Here is a 24,084-nt window from a genome sequence, read left to right as displayed (position 1 = left end):
TTGTCGTATGCGTTGGGACACTGTGTTGCTCGGACTGACTGACATCTTGGGTGAACTTCTCCGCTCCCCTCTGGCTCTTCCAGGAGCCATCTCTGTCTTCTGGGGGAGCTTTCTGCTGGTTTTAGGCAGTTTTTACTGAAGAAATGTCCCTGTTCTCAAATGGCGAAGCGGGATGCAGTCCCTGCGCCTCCGTTTCAGGCACACTCTTCTGCGCCCCCGGTCTGCCCCGGACGTGGGTGCCTGCTCCCTCTGTGGGCTCAGACTGCTGGTCGGAAGGGGCCTGGCGTGGAATAACTTCCCGGCTGGCCACTGGGTCCTCCAGAAACCTTCTGCCCTTTTCAAGCAGTCTTAAGAAATGTCCTGTTTTATAGGGTGTTAGTGACTTTTTTTTTCCTGGTCGCTAGGTGGCGCCAGAGATCTCTCCTATTGTCCTTGGGGGGCTGTTTTTCGCCTCCCCCCACCCCGTGGGACAGAGAACAGAGCGGGAATGGTAGGGTACACCTCAACAGCTTTGGGGTGCTGTGTCTGCCTTGTGCCCCACCGTCGTGGAGAACCCACGCCCCGAATTTTCGTGCCCCGGGTCTCAGTTCAAAGCCCTCAGTTCCAGGACGCGGGCTGTAGCCCAGTTCAGTGGCGCGGGAATGGCGCCTTTTGCACAGCTCCCGTGCCTGGGCGCCTGGTTCCTGCTCACTCAGGGAGGGACCTTCACCTCAGTGAGGACCTCCGCGCGTCTCCCCGCAAGCCTAGGTCGTCTCCCTGCAAGCCTAGGTCGCAGGCAGGGACCTGGGCAGCCGCGATCCAGGTCTGCACTTGCTTTTCAAGCTCCCCGAGCGCGCAGCGTTTCCGCGCCAGCTTACCGGCAGCCCGGGCTGTGTGCGCATCCCCGGGGTCTTTGTTCTTCTCTAATGGCGCCAGGAGCCGTTCGCTCACCGCCGCGGCGGATCCTGCAGGGTTCGCCTCAGCTCCCGTTCACGGGGTGTGGTGGCTGCAATAGTTCCTTTCCACTCACAGTCCCGCTTGCTGCGTCGTTTGTTCTTGTGGGCCGTTTTGGTTTGTTGTTTCCTCCTCTCCGCCGGTCGGAGAGTGCCGCCTCTGTGGGCGGGGGAGGGGAGCAGGGTTCTGCGCTTCCTCCCTTCTAGTCCTCTTTTATGGCCAGTTTCTTCTTCGGGTAGTTTGCTAGAGTCACCCGTTTATCTTCCGTGTCCCAGTTCTCACTGGGACCTGCCGCTTTTCCTCCCTATTAACTTTTTTTAATGGGAGATCTTACTCGCAGCGTCTCCTCGCCGCCATGTTGCTCCGCCCCCTCATCACATTTCATACTTTTTAAGTATCTCATCTAATGACTAAATTCAGTGTTGTGTTAATGTGAATAAAAATAAAAACTCTAGTCAATCTGGGAATATTTTCCTCTCCAATATTAGTTAATCAAATTACCCCAAAAAATTTCAGAGAAATATTAATAGGGAATAGTCAGTCTTTTCTGTTTGCCGACTTTGATAGGCTGAAGAGCAGCTGGGAAAAGAAAACACATTTTCAGGACAAGAAATTACATTAATAGATAGGTAGAAGCAAACAAACAAAACAAAGAATGAACAGAGTGATAAAAGTGGGGGGAGGGGCAGGAGGTCATTAGAACCTGATAATGTGAGGAAAGTGACTTCTGAATTTTCAAAATTTTATTTTATTTTATTTATTTTAATTTAATTTATTTATTTATACAAGCACTGGATACAGTCAGAAGCACGGGAGGGTGAGAGAATTCATCAGAGCCAGAGCGGGGAGCAGAGCAGGAAGACTGACGAAGTACACTGCTGAGGGGAGCAGTGGGCACAGCAGGAGAGGTCTGCGCGCCATGTGGGACCCTCGCTGGTGGCTGGGGATCGACCAGGCACTGCAGAGGCTGCGGGCAGCTTCACAACCAACCCAGCACTCAACCTTTGTGCCAAAGGGGAGGCCCGATGTTAAAATTTTCAAAATTTTAACACTCATATTTGATGCTTTTTATAAACATCCTGGTTATTTGTTTTTGTTTTTGTTTTTGGTTGTATGAAGAACCACTTTTTTTCTTCCATAATCTAACTTAGTTTTCTGTTAACAGCTGGTTCTGCTACAATGCAATGCATGCATTCCTAAAATCACTTTATTATATGAAAATCACATTATAAAATAACACAGAGTAACACAGAACTGGTTGTAAATGTGAAGGTAAGAGCAGAATTCTCAAAATTTTCATCAGTGACACAAACAAATGGTAATGAATTATTGGTGCTATGGTGATGGGTGTCATGTGATAGCATATGCCTATGACCCTATATCATGTACATTGTCAATCAATGTTATTTCAAGAACAAATAATATAGCTAAAAAGGAAAATAAAAAATACAAACCTAAAATAAATGTTAATCAGATTTATACACGTGGTGTGATTAGAACAAGGATAAATGCCTCAGTAAATATTGCGCTTTATCATTGGAGAAAAGACTTTTGTGTAAATGGACATCAGCTGGATTGAAACTTGGGAGTATTACACAGTTTGTAATATTTTGCAGCCTTAAAACCTGAGACATTCTCTTTCTTTTTTTTTTCCTTTTGTTCTGTGAGATACAGATTCAGATACCTCTTTGATCAAAGTTGAAATTTTGATGCAATGTATAAATGTCTTCAATTAACTTCTGTATCACTTCTGGAAATCCCTATGCTGCTTTTTAATCTTAACTCATGGCTTTGCTGAACAGCTGAAAGCTCTGGAAATTCTATTGAATTTTGAAACGATCAAACCAGACACAGCTTGTGCTAAGATGAGCTGCTTCAGTGGGATTTGACAATTTCTTTTTAATGTTTTAGTTTATAGATAGTACTTTACACTTATTTGTGAGAAAAGTTGCTCCAGAGTTGTTTAATGTTTCATCTTCGATGTCTGAGGTCAACAATATTTCTATTCTTTTGTTTCTGGAGGCCTCAGTCTTATTGACTTTGTTTGCTTAAAGTTGTTCCAATCATAGATTTTTTTTTCACATCATTATTCTGATGGCCCCTTAACGTGGATTCCTTATACTTATTGCTTGAGTGCTATTGAATGTTCTCCCATTTCTTATAAAACATTTTATTTTTTAAGCTTTTTCTCAATAGTTACTGCTTTCTTTTTTTTTCATACACTGCTGCTTAGTGTTTTCCAGTCAGAACATTTAGATATGTTTGGGATGCTAAATTACTGTTTTAGAAATGCAAAAAGAAATAAAAAAGCAAAGACACAATCTTTTTGGATAATAACTACATGCAGTAAGCTGATAAAGGCATGTTTGAAGTGTGTGCGCACATGCATTGTGGATAATCCTATGTGGCAGTTCATTTCAGCTAGGTGCAGATTCTGTATTCACCTAGTAATTTTTTTGCAGGTAAAATTGTTTATAAGCAAATGTAAAATTTGCAATGTTCTAAATAGTTCCCTTATAGATGAATTCAGTTGGAACAAAATTGTGTTTTTTAACAAGTGTGATAGCAGAACAGACTGTACTTGCAACCCAAAGTGCCGTCATTAAGACACCTACATCTGTTTATTTTTGTAGACAAAGCATATCATGTGCCTTTAAAAAATGTTTTTAATTTTAATTGTATTTAAAAGTTAAATAGTCAACTTTGAGAATATATTGTCTAATTTAGACTTTAAGGAGTTTTGAAATATGCAGTGTTAAAATAAGTCATCTTCCTGTTGGCAGAAACATTTTTATGTTTTATGGATAAGAGCCCAGTCTCCAGAGATAGACTTCTGTAGTGGAATTAGCATATTACTCTGTAACCTTAGGTGAGTTACAATAAATGGCTGCTGCTATTATCTTTAGAGTAATCACTAACTCTTTCAACTGACATAATGGAGAAAAATCAGTCTAAAGGAACTATTTTCCTTAAAATAATTGAAATTGATCAGGAAAGATCACCTTTGTTTAATAAAATGTAATACATAATAAATGTGACATAAAAGCAAACAAAGAAAATCTTGCTTATTTAGAATTTACCTCTGTTCTGTCCTTGTCTCCTCCAAGTACATCATGTTGGAATGTGCCTTTGAAAGAGGGAATGGAAACAACTAAATAAATACCATGGCAAACCCAACAAAAAAGGAAGTCTTTTAATATTGAAGTAGACCATAACTTGGAAAATTTTGTCTTTAATGGCACAGATATTAAATATATAAAGCTTTGTGGGCCATTCAGACTCTGTTGTAAATAATTTTGTCTGCTTGTAGCTCAAAAGCAGCCACTGGCAATCGGAAAACAAATGGCTGTGGCAACTATGATGTGTTCCAATAAAACTTTATTTACAAAAGGGACAGTGACTGGATTTTTAGCCCACTTGACATAGTAGCATGACCCCAAAAATAAATTATTAAATTAAAAAAATATTTTCAGAATACCTACATATGTGCTATAGTGCTAATTCTTTCCAAACATGAAAAAAGAACTTTGTCAACAAACTCATATCTAATATTTGCAGATCATCTAGACCAATTCAATCATTCCTGCAGAAATTCTGCTTCAGTGATTCTATAAATCACGAGCTTGACACTTTCAGCTATACCAAACTTGAGTCTCATCTCCATAGTGACTAATTTAATTGGCCTGCAGATTTGGTTCAAGTGTGTATTTATAAGTAAAATAAAATAAAAATGTGCTAGTTACTCAACGATGCAGATGATAACCATTGCTCTAATTGTTAAGTCAGATTGCCTTATAGAATAATTTGTATATATTTTAGACTGTGTTCATTAAAATTTCTACTCTATCATTTATTTCATATTTTTTGATTTTGAGCACATAACTTAATATATCTGTGAGAAAAAGACTGGTAGACTATTATCCATAAAATGGAGATGGAATGAATCTATTATAATTATTCCCTATAACTCTTCTATTTCAAATTAATTAAACACAGTCAGTGATTATACATACTGTTATTTTCCTTTTTAAAAAATATTTATTTATTTATGCATACAGGAACTGGGGTGTAAGCCAGAGGTGTGGCAGGTGAGAGGATTCGCCAGAGACAGAGTGGCGAGCAGAACATACAGATCTACTGAGATACACTGCTGAGGGGACCAGCAGGTGAGATAGGAGAGGTCTGCTGCGCCATGTGGGTTAGCTCCCTGGTCTTCTGGGGCTCAAACTAGTGCTGCAGTGGCTAGCCATAGCTTGATAGTCTTAGTGCTGTGTCTTTAACCTCTGTGCCACCAGGGAGGCCCTATGTTGTTATTTTCTAAGGCTTGAGTATATTTACCTAAAGAGCATCCTAGGCTCTATAGATTTAATATTGAGTAATCTATCCAATTTTACATTTACTAATAAGTTACCAGGGTTTTTCAACCTCAACAATATTACCATGTCCAACAGGAAAATACTTTGTTTGGGGGCAGTGTTCTGTATTCCAAGCTTGTACCCACTGCAGGCCAGTGGAGTCCCTCCCCCCACACTGTGACCATAAAAAATGGCTCCAGAGATTGCCAAATATTCATAGCTGAATAGAGTTAAGAAACACTGATATTTATTCCAGTATGTAGTATTGTATGATGCTGTCATATAAATGACTTTAGACACAGCTTCTAAGAGTCCATAATGGTCCTCAACTCCTTGTATTCATGCATGTGTGTTATCTTTTCCCCTTGAGTGTCAAGTGAACTTAATGATTTTCTTCTATCCATTTGTCTGACAAAATGGGGGATTGCTGCTTCAGAAATAGCTACAAACACTGTCTTCTGTCTTGCTTATCCTCTATTGCTCTCTCATTTGGTGAAAGATCACTGCGTATTGTAAGCTGCCCTATGGAGACACTTAGATGGAAAGAAATGGAGAGAAAACTTCAATTTAAATATTACTAAAAACTGAATCCACCTAACAATTCCTTAGTGATCTTCAAGTGGGTCTGCCATCAGTTTCATCCTGAAATAACTAAAGGCCCCCCGCCACCCAACATTGACACCTTGGGAAAGACCCTGTGGCAGAGAACCTAGGTACAGGGTACCTGTATTCCTGACTTCAGATGCAATAAGATAGCAGAACTTTGTATTTTAAAATGTTAAGTTCTGGGGTAGTTTACAGTGATAGCTGCGGCTATAAGTAACTAATACAGTGATATTTCATTTAGTTAAATATAATTTATTTTACTTTTTTAAAGATTTATTTATTTTATTTATACAAGCACTGGGTACAGTCAGAAGCACGGGAGGGTGAGAAAATTCACCAGAGCCAGAACGGGGAACAGAACAGACAGACTGACGAAATATACTGCTGAGGGGAGCAGCGGGCACAGCAGGAGAGGTCTGCGCACCATGTGGGACACTCACCTGCAGCCGGAAATCAAACTAGTGCTGCAGAGGCTGCGGGCAGCTTCGCAGCCCAGCGCTCAACCGCTGCGACACCAGGGGAGGCCCTAGTTAAATATAATTTATTAAGAATTTTTTCCTTCCTATTTTTTCATTATTTTTAAAACTATTTCCAGAGATCTAGGTTTTCTAGCTAACTAGTACCATAATTTTATTAGTCTGTGGTTAAGAAGCCTTTTTTTCTACGTTTTTATAATTTATCTGAAATCTCTGATTTATGAATTAAAACATTTGGACCACTGAGAGAGAGAGAGAGAGAGAGAGAGAGAGAGAGAGAGAGAATTATAAGAAAAAGAAAATGTATAAAACAATAAAAAAGACTGGTATGTATTACAGCAAAGTGTCAAGAGACAATTCATTTTAGTAATAATGAGTATTTTGTTTCAATATAAAAACAATCTAAATTTTAAATTAAAAGTAATCTATTTGTTGTATTATTTCAAGAGAATATTTTTCAAATATTATAGAATCATGGAGAGAATTCAACAATACTCTACCAATTTTGTTGCTATATTATCAAAGAAGAGAACAAATTCCAAGTTATAAAAGGCTGAAAGAACACATGACTAAATAGAATTAAAGACATAGAACAAGCTTGGTAGGAAAGAGTTAACTCAGCAGGCCTGGGTTGCACATTCCAAATAAAGATCTATTTCAGGGACTAATCCTTTATTTTCCTGAAAGATAACTTCTGATCCCCTAGAATATTCCATCTGATAAGGATGGTAATTCTGTACCAGCTTAACAAAATAGTTTATTCTAACAAGGTGACTTATTGTGAATACCTGTTTTTCTCTTGGGTGGCTGGACTGAGTGGTTAATATCTGTGATTCAAGTGCTTAGTGTACACATGACTGACACCCAATAAAAACTCTGGACTCCAAGGCTCAGGTGAACTTCCCTGGTTGGCAACACTTTCTGTGTGTTGTTACATATCATTTCTAGAAGAATGAGGGATGTCGCCCTAGGACACCACTGGGAGGAAGCTCCTAAAAGCTTGTGTCTGGTATCTCTTATACTTCTCCTATGCCTTTAACCTTTTCTGATTTTAGTCTGCATTTTTTTGATAGCCATGAACTATAAGTATGAGTAAAACAGCTTTTTGGAATTCTATGAGTGTTTTCTATGAATCTTCAAGCCTGAGGGTGATTTTGGGTACCTCTGACATAGCACAAATAGTAGGAATTATAATAGAGATATTTAGGTCTTAAGTTCCATGTGAATTTAACACGTAAGTAGCTAGCCATTACATCATTAATACCACTCTTGAGACTTCTTGAGATGTCATAGCAAAGAAGTACCAGAATAGCTGTTACCAAATTTGATCCAGATTTTTCAGATAATGTCAGAAACTAAAGATATATGATTTTGATAATAGATTTTGTAAACATTATAACAAATTATGGGTCAGGCAGTTAAGTGTATTGAGAGCAGCAGTTAGATAATAGATATCTTCAAAACTACATGTAAGTTCCACACCAAACACTCCAGTGTGGTCATACTATGGCAAAGTTCTCCAGACAGAAGCTGAGCAGGCTACAGTTCAACCATTTTAACAATATCAGATTTTCTTAGTTAAGGGCTAAATCTTACAAGACTGTGCCTAACCCCCCACTTCATATGCCAGTCACAAGCCCAGATTGTTGCCTGTGATTCTGGCTGGAGGTTGAAATAACCCCTTCAACTGAGGATGCCATTTACAAGTCTGCATTGTTACCTGTACTTATTAGGATGAACTGACTAGAATTGAAATGTTCCTAAAACCTCCCCCTTGGGTTCAATTAATTTATTAGAGTGGCTCAAAGAAAGTAAGTAATTATTTTACTCAGAATACAGGTTTATTATAAACGATATTAGTCAGATGGAAGAGATGCATGGAGCTAGGTATTTGGAAAGGTCACGGAGCTTCCATGCCCACTTCTCAGTTTCCCCAAATCCCCGCATGTTCACTAAGCTCTCTGAACATTTGGGTAGATATGGAGACTTAAAAGGCATGATTGATTAAATCATTGGCCATTGGTTATTGATTAAACCTCTAGGCTCTGTCCTCTACCTGGAAGTCAAGATGTAAAATTAAACCTTCTAATCTAGCATCACAAGGTAGGTTCTCCTGGCCACCATTCTTAGGTATGACCCAATGCTTTCATTGCCAATGCTTTCATTGCTCTTACTTTCAGATATTCCAAGGGTTTTGAGATTTGTAAGCCAAAGCCCATGGGAGAAGACCGAATATTTAGCTATATTTTGGTGTCTGAATGACCAAACACATATTTCTTATAAATAATAATGTCACAACCTAACATAATACATTATACACATCAGATTGTTCAGTAATATTTTTCAAAACTCAATTAGTTCTTAAAACTTGAAAAGTAATGGGATTTTCACTAGGAATCAGCATATATGCAGAATCAATATGGATTCATAACCCAACCTTTTCGGCATTTTTAATTAAATGGTATCTAGTAAGACTGGCCAAGGAGAGGAAGGGAAGGTCGCAAAGATTATCTGGATTACAGAAAGATGTTAATGTCTCTCATGATGTATTTGTTTACTAGTTGAAGAAATGTAGACCAAAAAACAAAAAAGGAATGTAGGTCAGATGAAAGAAAGATCCAGTTTAATTGGAGTCAGATGATAGTACATGCAGATGGTTGAATGATATTTCTCTGAGGATGACCAGACAGGACCCTAACCTCAGCCTTATCTTGTCTAATATTTTTACCAGTGACTTGAATAAAGGCAAAATGTTTGCAATTTTAATTTTCAGGTTACAAAAAACTGAGAGAAATAGCTACTGTGCTGGATAACAATCTATTTGAAAGGATCTTGATAGCCATTTGTTTGAAAAGACTTCAGGATTTTAGTTGACTGAAAACTCAAAATAAATAAGCTGTGGATGCTGAGGAAGTGAAATAAATAGGTTTTATATGTAAATGCAGTAGCATCAGGTTGTGCGTATGAGTACATGTGCATGCATTTCACTTAAAGCTGTTAAAAGCCACTTCTTACACAATCAGTGAGGTTAATAGAATCTACCCACAGGGGTTCTCCTAACCCAATATTCTTGGTTTTCCTTGGACATGTCAACTGTACCTAAGTACAGTCTAAACTCATGATTGATCATGGGGTACCTAATCATAATCTTTAGGATTCATCAATTTCTAAGAGTCCTAGTGTGACTCAGAAAGCTATTGACCTAATGGCTTTCTTAATTCAGGAAAGTAAATTGTCAAAAGGTAATAAAGCTCTCCTTGACAAATATGTATTGTATTGTTTTAAGTGACCCACTTTAGCAAGAATTGTTGTTGCTTTCAGTTCAAAGGCATAGAGGGACAAATGACTTGTGATAGCGCCATCTTAAGGAGGCTGGAAAACAAGAAGATTATCTAAAATGTCTAACAACAACAAAAAAGTCAATGTTATAAGAGGAAATGATGAACTCTATATTACCTTAAGGGACAAAAAATTAATAAGCAGATAGGTTTGAGAGCAATAAAGAAAGATCAAATTCAAACAAAATGTTGAAGTCATAGAGGAATTTCCAGCCTACGAAAGTGGTCTCCCCATCCCTCCCCAGCTTCCCACCCCTCCTATCTCACCCATACACACACACACACACACAACACACACACACACACATACTCTTTGAGAATGTCTAAGTCTACCTGGCTCCTGAGCATCCTCTCCCTATCACGTCTCCTTGTGTCTTTCTTGGAGCTGAGCTCTCTATACAGCACAGAGCTGTTGCCTGTTGGTGAATCAAAGGTATCACACCCTTCATAGCTGGACTCTGTTGCTGCAAGGGAACCTGCAAGGCAAGCATATGAGAATATAATTACTTTTGCTGATAAGGGCCTGGGAATGGATCACAGGTGAATACCATGATAAGCTGCTGCAGCTGGCTGGGAGGAAAGCTATCTGTGAATACACTTCAGCCAATGCAAGGGACAACTACTTTTTAATCAGTTAAAATGTCTATTAGCAGAATATTTATTATGGCTATGTTAATCTTAAAAAGAGTAAATGTGTAAGGAATGTGTACTAAGTGATCAGAGCTAGATCCTGAGAAAGGCAAATGGGCATGGTTGAACTACAGTGATCAAATGTCAGTCACTGTTTTTAAATGTGACAGCCAGATTTGTGTCCGAGTCCTGCTTGGAAAGGAAGACAGGTTTACATCCTGGCTGTAATAGCAGTTATTATTATTATTATTATATAAATCATTAATGTTTATAAATTATTCTATAAATATATATTATCAATAAAATATAATCTATGTTATATATTATCTCTGCAGATATACCATATCTATGCATAGTAGCCCCTTGACATGGGCTGTAATTGCTGCTCCCAGCTGTTTGAATGAAAATTAAACACTTCAGAAAATTTATCAAGTTAGTTGAATGTGTAATATATGCTTGGGCTTTTGATATTACATGGATTCATATATTATTACAGAGCATTCACTAAGCTCCTAGAGTTGAACATCTAATGTGGAGGAAAAGAACTAGGTCTTCAAGTAAGAGATGCTACTACCAATAAATTACAATTAACAATGTTATTCCCATTTTCCATGTTGGCCTGGAACCTGGAGGGAGGTAAAGTGTGTACATGTCCTGTTCAGAAAGATAGAGATAAAGAGATAGAGAGATAATAGGGAGCAAATCTAGAGTGAAATGATGTCTTTGAGAAACAGAATTTATTTGTAAAAGCAGCAAATCGCTAAGAAACAAGGTAACTCCAGTAAATATTTTATCATATTTCTTTGGAGCTGATTTGCCTTTTAGAAAGTAAGGGGAAGTGAATTTGGAAAAGGAAGGCAATTGTTTGAAAAGCTTAATTGAAAAAAAAAGGTTTTAATGGACCTTTACAAAATTGAGAATGGTTTTCAAGGATGCAATTCAACATTGTCTTAAGTCAAATCTCTGGAAGCAGACTCTGAGCTGATTTTCTGAAAAACAGAGTTATGGGCTAGAACAATTCAGAATTGCCCTGAGGAGCTGTGGAAAGAGAAATTGAATGGAAGGAGAATATGAACTGTAATCCAGTTACCATAAGCCCTCAAGAGAACCATGCCAGAACCCATAGACTTGGTGTTGTCATAGCCCTTTACACTGTGCCAAGTTGAAGGAAGGGGGTCCATGCTATGCCCCTGTTCCCTTCTAGCAGTTGTTGAATATGGACTCCCCTGGGGAAATGGTGTAACATTGGATGAGGGCTTTTCCAACAACTAAAACAATTTCAGTGGAGGCCCTCTCCTGTGAGCAGTCAGCCGTTGTGAAACTAAGTGTCAAGGCTGACAAAAAATAAGGGTCAGATCACCTCACCTGGGCATCAAAGTAGCCACTACAGACACCCAGGTGAGTCCCATTTACTAGATGACCATTCAGCTCTCCCAGAATTTGCCTGTTTAGACACAGTCCTCATCAGCTAAAGAAACAGAGATGCTCAGCTATCAGCCTTTCAAAATTCAACAAGGATCTCAAGGATAGAGTTTCTAATCAAAAAGCATTGGGAGGTAGTGTAAAAGATGAATTGCAAAGGAAAGTGTTAGAGGTTCTGAACAGAATAATACTGGTTGCAGAAAATAATAGTGGGTCTACATCTGTAAAGTCAGTTTGCCAGAGGGGACTAGAAGGAGAAAACTGCATACATATTTTTTTTTTCCTGCACCAAGATTCAGTGCATCAGACAAATTGCAAGAAGATAGAATTAAAATTGATTCAACCCATCGAGTCTGCCTCTATTCCACCTAAATAATGCTGAAGACCTGGGAGCAAGCCTAATAAGAATTCATAATTTCACAGCTTAAATGAAAGTCATCAGAATGATAAACTTGTAAGAAGAAACAGAGAAATGTGTTTTTTTGGTTTTGGTTTTTAAACTCCTTGGTAAAACTCTAAAAGGAAGGAACAATTTCTTAGAACCCATGAAATAGAGAAGTAAAGGAATCCTGTAGGGAAGGTAACATTTCCCAGAAAAATGTTTTTGAAAAACCAGCTATTGTCAGAAACATTGCCTAGAAAAAGATTTAGCTTATGCAATCCCTAATTAAAGACAACATATCTAAAGTAAAGATTGTCACACTTAACTTAGAAGTGCATGTGAATAACTGAAATGTATTTAATAGGATGCTTTTCAATTTTGGGATTATTGCAGACTGCTCTGTTTTGTAAAGTCACAAAATCAGATACATGCAAACATAAACAATTCCTGGATGTAAGTCCTCTTGCAAATGGGGTTATGTAGGGGTAACTGCATCTTACAAATTTACAGGAAAAGTGAAAATTCCAATAACTACTAAGTAGAGAGGAAATGCTATAAAGTGTATTCCATGTGGTAAATAAAGTTGATGTTACTTATTCTGAAGTCTGGATACCTAGCTTCACATCTCACCTCTATCACTTAATAGGTGAATTCAAACAAGTTCTCACTTTCCTAGTCTATCCAATGGGAATGTTCTTTGTACCTCATGAGACTGTTACAGACATTCAACACACTGATGAATGTTTAGGGCTTACTATAATGCCCATCATAATTATTCCATAAACAACTACTATTACTGTCCTTTTTTGTTGTGAGCAAAAACATTAACCATCAGGAGAGAAATGTCTCAGAACATTTCTGGGAACATTCTTAGGTATGACTTTGAGGGGCACTAAGAGAGTTTTGTAAGTAGAAACTGTAAAATATAGTAAGAGTTACCAGGATCATAAAAATTAAAAGCTTGGCATCATGCCTCCTAAGAAATTTGGTTGTGATCATTATTTTGAGAAAGCCCATTCATATATAAACTACATTTATTACTTTGATGGGGTGATAGTGTGTTGTTCCACAGGCTTCTTCACATTTGACTATAATAATAGGAAAGATTTACTGTCCACTGTATGCCTGCTGCTCTTTTTTTTTTTTTAAGATCTATTTATTTATTTATTTATTTATTTATTTATTTATTTATTTATTTATTTATTTATACAAGCACTGGGTACAGTCAGAAGCATGGGAGAGTGAGAGAATTCATCAGAACCAGAGTGGGGAGCAAAACAGGCAGACTTACTAAATACACTACTGAGGGGAGCAACAGGTGCAGCAGGACAGGTCTGCACACCATGTGGGACCCTCGCCCGCAGCCAGGGATCAAACTGGCACTGCAGAGGCTGCAGGCAGCTCGCAGCCCAGTGCTTAACTGCTGTGCCACCAGGGGAGGCCCGCTCTTTTAAACACTTTACATGTATAGACCTGACTAACCTTTTCCCAAACCTTTTAAGTCAGTTACATTTTAGTGTGATTTTAAGAGGAAGAAAATATAAGTGAATTTCTAGTATATTGCTTACTATTAAATTATGAAGTCAAGTTATAATTCCAGGCACTCTGGCTCTAGCATCTGTGTCCTTAAACGGTGTCTGTGAACTGTAGAGCATCTGTTTGTCTGGAGAGTTGAAACGATTCAGTAGGAAACTTTGGTGAGTAAGCCTGTTATTCATGAATTCAAGAGAAAAAAATTATCTGATTTTAGCAGTTCTTCATGATGACTCCAGCCCATTACTGCTTCTACTGTTTACACTCTTGTGCTATTTATGGCACATTTATGGCACATTTATGGCACTCTTGGTAATGTTCACAAACAGTGAAAATGAAGTAGGGTTTTTGCATTTTCAACATTCACTCCAGGCTCCAATAATGTACTTAGCCAATGAGAAGTACAGAAGCTATGACTGCATGTACTGTGCCTGTCAGTCTATCATTGGATGATATTTTACCACATGATTATTGGAATCAGTTGGTGAGAAATAAACATAAAACAACCAAACAACCTAATGGATCAGCTATCAAAAACAGTGAATTGACAGCCCTGAATGTATAACATCAGGATCCAACCATAAGGATTGACTTGATTCTTCCATTCAGTTTGAGGCCATTGTAATTCTATTTTTATTTTTTAAAGATTTATTTATCTGTGCATACAAGAGCTGGGGTACAGGCCAGAGATGCGGGGTGGGGGGAGGGTGAGAGGATTCACCAGAGACAGAATGGGGAGCAGAACAGGCAGATTGACTGAACTACGCTGCTGAGGGGAGCAGCAGGTGAGACAGAGCCGGGGAGATAGAAGAGGTCTCCCTCGCCATGTGGATTGCCCCTGGCTGGCTGGGGATCAGATTCATGCTGCAGAGGCTGAGGATTACTTCATAGTGCGGTGCTTAACCCCTTGTGCCACCAGAGAGGCCCTGTAATTCTATTTTTATATAAAAGATTTTTTTCTCCACCTCTAAAACTCAATTATATTTTTTAACCTATGTATTAGTTAGTCAGGGTTGCAAGAACTACCACTGACTGGGTGACTTAAAGAACAGAAATTTATTTTCTCATAATTCTGGATGTTTGAAGTCTGAAATTCAGGTGTTGGCTTTTCTCTCTTTGCTTGTAGATGGTCACCTTCTTCATTCTGTACATTTCTTCCTCTTATAAGGATATCAGTCCTAGTGGTATAGGGCCGCCTCACTTTAATTTAAATACCACTTCAAAGAACTTATCATCCAGGGATTTAACATTACTGAGGGTGAGGTCTGCAACAAAGCCGAGTGAGGAGATAATCCAGCCCATAACATATTAGTGAGGTAAAACTACTCTCTACCCTCCAAGAACAATCACTTTCTACTATAATTCAAACCTACATACAGTTGCAGTCCCACAGAAGCTTTTCATTAAAAAAGATAATTCAAACTTTGTTCAGGTAAAATTACTGATCAGTCAGCTGTACAAAAGTGAGGTAAAAGTTCCTCCCCAGTAGCCTTTCATTCCATTGCTGGAACAGAGGAAAGCTTTACAGTCAGTCTTATTCTACTAACCTGTTGGAATACACAGAAGTTCACAGTGCACACAAATGAGCAAGGTGTCTGTCCTTGTCATTGTTATCAGTATGTACTAGACCTTTTGTTTTCCATTTAGTAGTAACTGCTGCTAGATTTCTCATATTATTAGGAAAACATCAGTCAGGGTAGTCTACATATCTTAATAGTCTCAGTTTTCTTCATCTGTCATACAAAAATTTTAATACATCAGGGTTCTCAGAATGCTGCAGAACAATTGAAGATAGAAAGTAAACTCAAATTATAGGTACCAGTAGGGGGGAAATTTTTTTTTTAAAGATTTATTTATTTATACAAGCACTGGGTACAGTCAGAAGCGTGGGAGGGTGAGAGAATTCACCAGAGCCAGAGTGGGGAGCAGAGCAGGCAGAAGGACCGAAGTACACTGCTGAGGGGAGCAGCTGGCGGCAGGAGAGGATCGAACCGGCGCTGCAGAGGCTGCGGGCAGCTTTGCAACCCAGCACTCAACCGCTGAGCCACCGGGGAGACGGGGGGGGGGGGGTGAATTAAAGACGTAATTTTATTTAGCAATATTTTGTTTAGCTCTATAATTATTGAAGTGTCATTATTCTTATTCTTCATGTAACTGAAATGTTGATCCTCCACTATTTTAGTTTTGTATTTCATCATTTCTATCCCTAAATGTTGTTGAGAGAGAGACATTAAATAGGAGAACAGATTTATGTTTTTCCCCATGGCAGTGATGAGAAAGTTACTTTAATAGGGATACAAGGAATAAGCCTCAACCTAAGTCACCTCCAGAGAAAAACTAGATAAGCTTCAGAAAAACTTTATAAATCTCAGTTCTTACTAGACATTCTCACATACTTACAAAAGTAGAGAGAATTGTATAATGATTCCCCAGGCACCCACCACAGCCTTAATAGTTATTGGATCATGATAGTTTTTCCCTATTACTTCACCAGTACTCCCCAGATTATTTTATATCAGACATTAAATATTTTAGAAATAAATATGATTATATCTCTCTAAAATATGGCTTTTAATTAACAACTACAGTAACAGTAATTTGATCCCACAATTTAACAATTTCCTTTTTCAAAACTAGACTTTGTCAGAGCAGTTTGGGTTCACAGTAAAACTGAGAGCAAGGTACAGAGATACCCCACTCATTCACCGCCCCCCAGTATTGTCAATATCCCCCACCAGAGTGTTACATTTGTTTCAGCTGATGGACCTGCATTGACTGCATCATTCTTACTCAAAACCATAGCTTGTATTAGGGTTCCACCGTCACTCTTGGTGCTGTACATAATGGCATATACTCAGCACTGTAGTATCAAATAGAATGATTTTACCACCTTCCAAATCCAACCAGTTTCTTCTACCTATCCCTTCCACTCCCTAACCTAAGCCCTGGGACCCAGAGGGCCCATGTTTACTTTCTTCACAGTTTTGCTTTTACAGCAGGTCATACAATTGAAGTCTTGTACTATGTGTATGTAGCCTTTTCAGATTTGCTTCTTTCACTTAGTAATATGCACTGATGGTTACTACAAGTCTTTTCATGGTTTGATAATTCATTGTCACTTAGTGATGGATAATAATAACATGAGCATTGATTATAATTTGGTGCATTGACAATGGGTGTGTTGTGGTAACAGACACCTGAAGGCTGTGAGCTTATACTTCTAAATCATATGCAGTTATGTAAGTCAATGTTACCTTAATAAAATAAATAATAAGTAAAGTTTTGAACTTATAAACAAAAAAAAGACACACATAATTTAAAAAAAATGATTTACTCACATTTCCCAAATTACCTTATTTTTGTGTTTAGAAATGAAGGTAAAATGCATATAACTGATAAAAATGATGCTTAAACCTTTTTTAAAAATTTCTTTCTCTCGCTCTCATTATTGTCTTTTACCTTTGTTGTTGCTGAGGACATTAAATTGTCTGTTGCAGACCAGATTTTGCTAATTTTCACTAGTAACAATAAAATAGTTATGTAAGCAATTCTGCAAAGAATTTGTTTCTCTGAAAAGAAAAAAAAAATACCATTCTAAGGATAATAACAGCAGAAGAAAAAAAGAAATGCATAGAAAGTGTTGGAATGATAAAAGATTTGTGTGGAACTCTAAAGGGAAGAGACTGTTACTGTGGTAATAGAATCCTGGCTCAGAAATAACAGCTTGATATTGGATATTTTGAGTCTCAATTTGGATATTTTTGAGTCTCAATTCCAAATAATGCAAAACTTTACAAGTATGTCATAGTTACATTACTAAAAACAAAATATTTGTTAACAGGAATGCAAAAGAGATAAAAGACACATAGTTCCTATAGTGTTATAATAATAAGAAAGATAACTGATAACAAGTAAAATAAATTGTCTCCAAAGAAGAGTGCAGGGAAATATTTAGCAATTCTCAATATTTATGTGGAACTTTAAAAGGAGTTATTTGTAGTTGAGAAACAAACACTTTGCTTTGGGATAATGACCCAGGGTCAGATTTCAGTTTCATTATTCTCTTCCTCATAGATTTTGAAGGTTACATTGACTGATCTTTTATTCCCTGTATCTTTCAAATGGATTAAATAACATCTACCTCAAAGAAATGTGATGAAGATTAAGCAAAATAAGTATGAAACATTAAACATAAGTTGCTTACTAAAAATTCACAGCTACCAAAAATTGTAAAATGTGATTCAACAGAAGATGTGCTAGTAAAATGTCAATATATTTATCTTAATTTTCATTTATATCTATGAACATGTGCCAGGTTGGGGTGACTGTATTCACAGAGAACCCAACATTTGAAATTACTCATTTGAAGGATCTTTGAAGCATTTTTTTTCACAAATGTTTTACAGCTAACTAACTGAGTTACAGGATTTTAGGGTTTGTTTTATGAATAGGAAGGACACAATTAGAGAAGAAGGGGCCTCCCCAGTGGCGCAGCAGTTGAGCACCGGGCTGCGAAGCTGCCTGCAGCTTCTGCAGCGCCAGTTCAATCCCCGGCAACCAGCGAGGGTCCCACATGGTGCGCAGACCTCTCCTGCAGGGCCCGCTGCTCCCCTTAGCAGTGTATTTCGTCAGTCTGCCTGTTCTGTTTCCTGCTCTGGCTCTGGTGAATTCTCTCACCCTCCCGCGCTTCTGACTGTACCCAGTGTTTGTATAAATAAATAAATAAATCTTTAAAAAAAAAATCATAGAAGAATACACAGAGGCTGAATCTGCCCGGTGATGGTTTATTTCCCTGCATGGAGAAGATACTTGAATGTTCATTGTATCATCCTTTATGTCAGTTTCTTTATCTGAAGTATATCATAATTATTTTTAAGATTATAATTTAGTTACAATTAGCTAGCACTCAGACATGACAAATCTTTAACAAAATTATGGAGTAATTTAGTTTCAATTTTCAGCTAATGATGTATAGATGTGTTCAGACAATATTAATAATAAAGGATATTATGGTTATTGGTAGCAAATATCTTTGCTTTCCTTTTCTCTGCTTTTTATCTGTTTAATATCCTCCTTTCCCCATACATAGGAACACTTTTCTTCCTTTACGGATATTAAGTTTTCTTTTCAATATACTATTATATTGATTGAAATAATTTAGGGAGCATAATTGATAATCTTTAGACAAGGTAATGTGGATCCTGTGCCTCAGTACTGTTTATCTGTAAAGATTTCTTAGGTCATTGGAAGCTGGAATTTTTTTTTCATAAATTCCAAATACATTCTCCGTAGTCAAGCCTGCTAGAGACAAATTGCTCACAAACCATTTTAATTATAGCTTTGCAGTGTACAATCTATTATTTTAATAAATAAGAAACATTTTTTAAAATGTGTATGCTTATCTACCTAATCTAGTTTCTTAAAAATTATTAAGGCAGGGCCTCCCCGGTGGCGCAGCGATTGAGTGCTGGGTTGCGAAGCTGCCCGCAGCCTCTGCAGCGCCGGTTCGATCCCGGCTGCTCCCCGGCCACCTGAGGAGGGTCCCACATGGCGCGCAGACCTCTCCTGGCGCCCGCTGCTCCCCTCAGCAGTGTTCTTCGGTCCTTCTGCCTGCTCTGCTCCCCGCTCTGACTCTGGTGAATTCTCTCACCCTCCCGCGCTTCTGACTGTACCCAGTGCTTGTATAAATAAATAAATAAATCTTTAAAAAAAAAAAAATTATTAAGGCAAGCTCTGGTATAAATTACTAAAGTTATATAGACTTCAGCAATAGGTAGAAGAAATATTCTGAGTTTTTCAATAGCCTTTATATTCAGTTTATTTTTAGGGATCATCATTCAGGCTTACTCTTCCTTTTTTTTAATATGTATTTTTATTTGTGTATGTATACAAGAACTGGGGTGTAGGCCAGAGATGCATGGGATAAGAGGATTCACCAGGGACAAAGTCGGAGGAGAGCAGGCAGATCTAATGGAATACGCTGCTAAGAGAAGCAATGGGCAAGACAGGAAAGGTCTGCTGTGCCATGTGGGTCAGCTCCCTGGGTCTGAACTCATGTCTCAGTGAGTGGCGATAACTTCAGAGCACTGAGACATTAACCCCTGCACCACCAAGAGTTCCCTCACGCTTACTCTTTCATGAACAATGTTTCCATTTAGATATGATTTACTCATTTGGAGAGTTATACTGAAAATTTTAGAGCTAATTTTTATAAGATGAAATTTACTTGAGATCATTTAAGATGTTTATTATATTTGAATAATTTAGTTTTCCCTGAAGTTATTTTATTATTATTATTATTGCCAGTTAGACTACATTGTATGTTTTTCTGATATTAGCATTTATTTTTGCTTTTGGGTCCCAGTCATTTAGTCCATGTATATTGATGAAGCTAAATTTAAGTCATTCCTAGAAGCAGTGAGAACTGAAGACTAAGTCATGCTGTTCATTCCTTCTATGAGATCACAGTAATTGGTTAAAACTTCCTCAAGTGGCCCAATCAGTGCCAACAAACTGAACACAGAGTTCTAACAATGCTATTTTGGAGCAGCAACAACCCTCATGTGAGAAAAAGAGCCTCTTCAATAATAAAACTAAAAATCAAAAAACAATGGTAGAGGCAGAGAGAAAAAATGAAATTTGTGGACATTGTTTGAGTCCTTAATAACTTATTTCTTTTGTCCTGAATTCAAGTTTGATTTGAACTTTTTGGTTCACCAATCAATGAATACTGGCCTATATTTTACTCATCATGTTAAAATTGACAGGGCTGTGTTAAGAATCTAGAAAACTTAAATAAGGGACCAGGAAAAAGAATAACTATAAGAAAGAAAATATCAAAATCAACAAACAACTATGAACCAGAGACACTCTATGGGGGGTGGGGGGAAGGGAAAGGAGGGCTTGGGGTAAAAGTAAGGGGGTTGTAATTGTATGGGGAATATAAAAATAAAATTAAAAAAAATAAAAAAACTAAAAATTGAAGTCTATGAAAAAAATAAAAATAAAAAAAAATAAACTGTAGTTGTTTTTTTTAATCCCAGGTATTTTTATGTCTATGCAAAAACAACTTTTGAAACTATATAGCTTGTAAATACAGATTTTTATTTTTATCAGCTCTTTGATGTAGTCGTTAAACTAACATCTAATTCTTGCCACATATTCACAAACATATAGTATTTTTTTCAAATCACTGTTTAATCCCCAGTTTGAGAAACTTTGTTCCTTATCCACTACATATATTCCATAAAAATATTTAATTTTATGGATTATTAATTTGTTTATTTAGTTAGATAACACCAGCAATCTGCTCAGTGTTCGGTAACTCAGCAACCTTAGATATGCCTTATTTCCAGTATTAGGAACATACTGAAGAGTCTTTCACGTTATAGAAAATTTTCATTTTCCATTCCTGGGGTCAGAATCAACAGCTCTGTGCTCAGGTCCTTGGCGGAAGAACTGATTCTGCGATGGCTGTTTTCTTTCTGTCTCTGACCTCTAAAACTGCATTTCTGATGAATGGCAGCCTAGGAAATAAAGTCTGACATCTTTGCTTGTTTATTGTAAATCAGTTGAGAAGAAAAAGTAAAAAGCACTTTAGGGATTAATGTGGTTTTCACTTGGATTTATTGCAAAAAAAATGTATTTACTTTCTAATAAATAATTTATTCCCTGAATTGGTTTTTAGGCAGAGTGATCCATTTGTGTTTCAAGAGATATAAGCAAGGCTGATGATTGAGAGCTTAATATAGACATAATCTCTAGCTTGTGCTGATTGGTTCTCCATGGATTTTTGCCATGGATTAATGCACAGCTGCGAAACTTGCACAGTAATCCTCAGCTATGTAATTTGATGGCAGGCTTTATTTTAGAGTCAGTGTCCCCACAGATAATAAGGACATAACATTCCAATTCTTAGTTTACACCTTCAAATGGATAGATAAGCAATAGGAAGAAAATAGCCTAATGTTATGAGGAAGCCAACACAGATAAAATTGGGTTGTAAGATATTATTAGTAAACAAATTGACTTATAATCCAGTTAGAACAGGGTGGTTCAGGGCAGTGGTGGGTTATGAATTGTACCTCAAATACTGTGTTAGAGTAGATGAGAATTACTCATTCCTCTTTGGAATAGAATATGTATGAATGATGTAAATGATGCAGTTTGGGAGTAGTAGATAAAGACTGGTAGCACAAAGTGGCCATACTTAGAAGAAGTGTGGCAGTTGAATAGAAATGAAACCTGAACACAATAATGAGGGTGAGATATGACAGTCAGCCTTGGAATTAATCCTGTAAACAGTAAGACGTCTTTATTGGTTCTAGACCATTGCAGGTAGCTAATGAGAGAAAAAAAAAGAAAAGAAAAGAAAAGAAAAAGTTGGAATGTGTTACTTTGCTTTGAAAAAACAAAATTAGCTCTTTTCATCAAATAGCTGATCCTAAGCTAACAAAATGGACTCTAAAGTGGGCAATATTAAATTCAATTACACATTTTAAATTACAAATTGTTCGCTAGGACTGAAGGAAGGTACCACTGATGTCTCACATCCTTAATTGGCAAAGTTTGCCAACATTGCTCTGGGGCCAAGACTTGGAACTAGTAAGATAAAATTGACCAGTGTTGTTGGTTGCTTAAGATTATGGCAAATGACAGCAGAGAGATGTCCAGGTAACAATGACAGTATACAGTGGAATATGACCTTCAGCAGATTGAATGAAGAGACATGAATAAAGCCTTCTTTAAAACATTCAACAAGAATGAAAGGTCCAAATATATGAGGCTTAGTTTAGAGTTATCACACAGACCAAAAACCACTGCCGACTTGAAAAATAAAGAGATATTTAAGCAAACAGCAACAGCATTGTATGTGGAAGGGTCTAGCATTCTAGACTCAAATACCAAATAAAAGAAGGTGCCAAATTGATGGAAACCATCATGCACATCAGAAACTGAAAGACATAGAGGGAGTCTGGAGATTAAAGATTTTAGAGCTATAATAAGCATTTTCTCATGGGATGGAAAAATACTGAAAATTGTTCAGCATAAGAATGAACTGTTTTTCCAAATACCTCTACCTGTACAAATGCAAAATTGTTAAAACATACTTAACTAGGCAGTTTTCTCTAATAGCATTTCTATTGTCCTTGTTTTGTTCCATTAAGTTAAGACTTAAGTCACTATATGCAATTTATCAGAATGGAAAACTTTAATTCTGCAGAATGTTTATTTTTTCTTTTGATTGAAAACACATTTATTGCCTGCTATGTAAAAAATTCCATGATTGTTACTGGAGATACACATATAAAACTGAGTGTACAAAATGTCAAAGCCAAAAGTTAGTTCATAAACAAGTCATTTAAATGGGCAACTGGGTGAGTGGAAAGAGGAAAGGAGGAAGTAACCATAGTGCTTAGAATCCCTAGGTGCTCAATTTTATTTCATCATGAATGGTCTTAGTGATTTTATTTGTACATAAAAGTAAAGAAGTAGTCTCAATAGTTTACAAAGTGCCAGTCAAAACAAAGGCAATAACAAACTCTTAACATCTGACTGTAAAACTAAGGCAACCAGAGTATCAAACATGGAGACTGAGATCAAAAGGAAATTGAGTTGAAATAAGTAGCAATGTGCCAGACATTAGTTACAACAGTGAATAAAACACCATACTTACACTTAGGGATCCTACTTTCTAATGGGAAACTGAAATAAAAAATAAATATTTACAATATCAGTTGGTGATAAGATTTATGAAGGAAAAATTACTCTAGAAGACACTAGAGTATTTGCAAGTGTTTTAGATTTTATGTTGGAGAGAAGTCCTCTGTGACATCAAAACAAAGACCTCCAAGAGCTAAGAGAGCCCTGCAGGCATCTGGTGGTAGAGATGACTTAAAAAGGACAGACCAGGAGCATTGAAGCTGAAGGGGATTGGTTTTCCAAGGTTCCCCAGGAAGGCCTGAACTTAATATTAGGGGCTTGCTAAAGTTAAGGTAAAATTCTCAAACATCCAAATTTGTACATATTTTTGAAAGCTGTTTTCATTCTGGAGCAAAAATCTCAACAGAATGAGACACTGTGGCAATTAAATTCATCTTAGAGATGGCTACTTCCAATCACTTCAGTTTGCAGATGAGAAAACTAGAGTACAAAGTTACAAAATTGTTGGCAGAGTGGGGCTGAAACTAAAATTAAGGTCCCTTCAACCCTAGGCAGTTTTTCCTTTCTCCCATTGTTCCTGCTAACACATAGGAGAGGAAAGTTCCCAGGAGTTGTCTTGATGTAGCTTCTAGCTCAGTCCTGAATACAGAAGCTGTATGATTCATGTACTGTGTCCAAAATGACATGACAATTCAGAATTTTCCTGTAATTTTCCCCCATGAAATATCATATATGTTTTACTGATT

At 37.4% G+C, this 24,084-nt stretch overlaps 1 long non-coding RNA gene across 3 annotated transcripts in view; it reads left to right on the top strand.

Moving 5' to 3' along the window:
* Nucleotides 1-24,084, top strand: part of LOC119239975 (uncharacterized) — a 192,804-nt gene that overhangs the window by 35,036 nt on the left and 133,684 nt on the right. Inside the window, exon 1 of one of the 3 annotated variants that reach the window (XR_008551093.1) lies at nucleotides 5,071-5,099. The exons of the other annotated variants lie outside the window; for them this stretch is intronic. This is a non-coding gene — a long non-coding RNA (uncharacterized LOC119239975). Of the gene's footprint in view, nucleotides 1-5,070; nucleotides 5,100-24,084 lie in introns of those variants that run through there. 3 annotated transcript variants of the gene reach the window in all.

Source organism: Talpa occidentalis, unplaced genomic scaffold (genome assembly GCF_014898055.3).
Source record: "Talpa occidentalis isolate TD23 unplaced genomic scaffold, MPIMG_talOcc4v2.1 talOcc4.12, whole genome shotgun sequence".
In the NCBI taxonomy this organism is placed as follows: Eukaryota; Metazoa; Chordata; class Mammalia; order Eulipotyphla; family Talpidae; genus Talpa; species Talpa occidentalis.
Note: the sequence above shows the minus strand (reverse complement) of the source record. Positions and strands in the feature narration are given on the sequence as shown.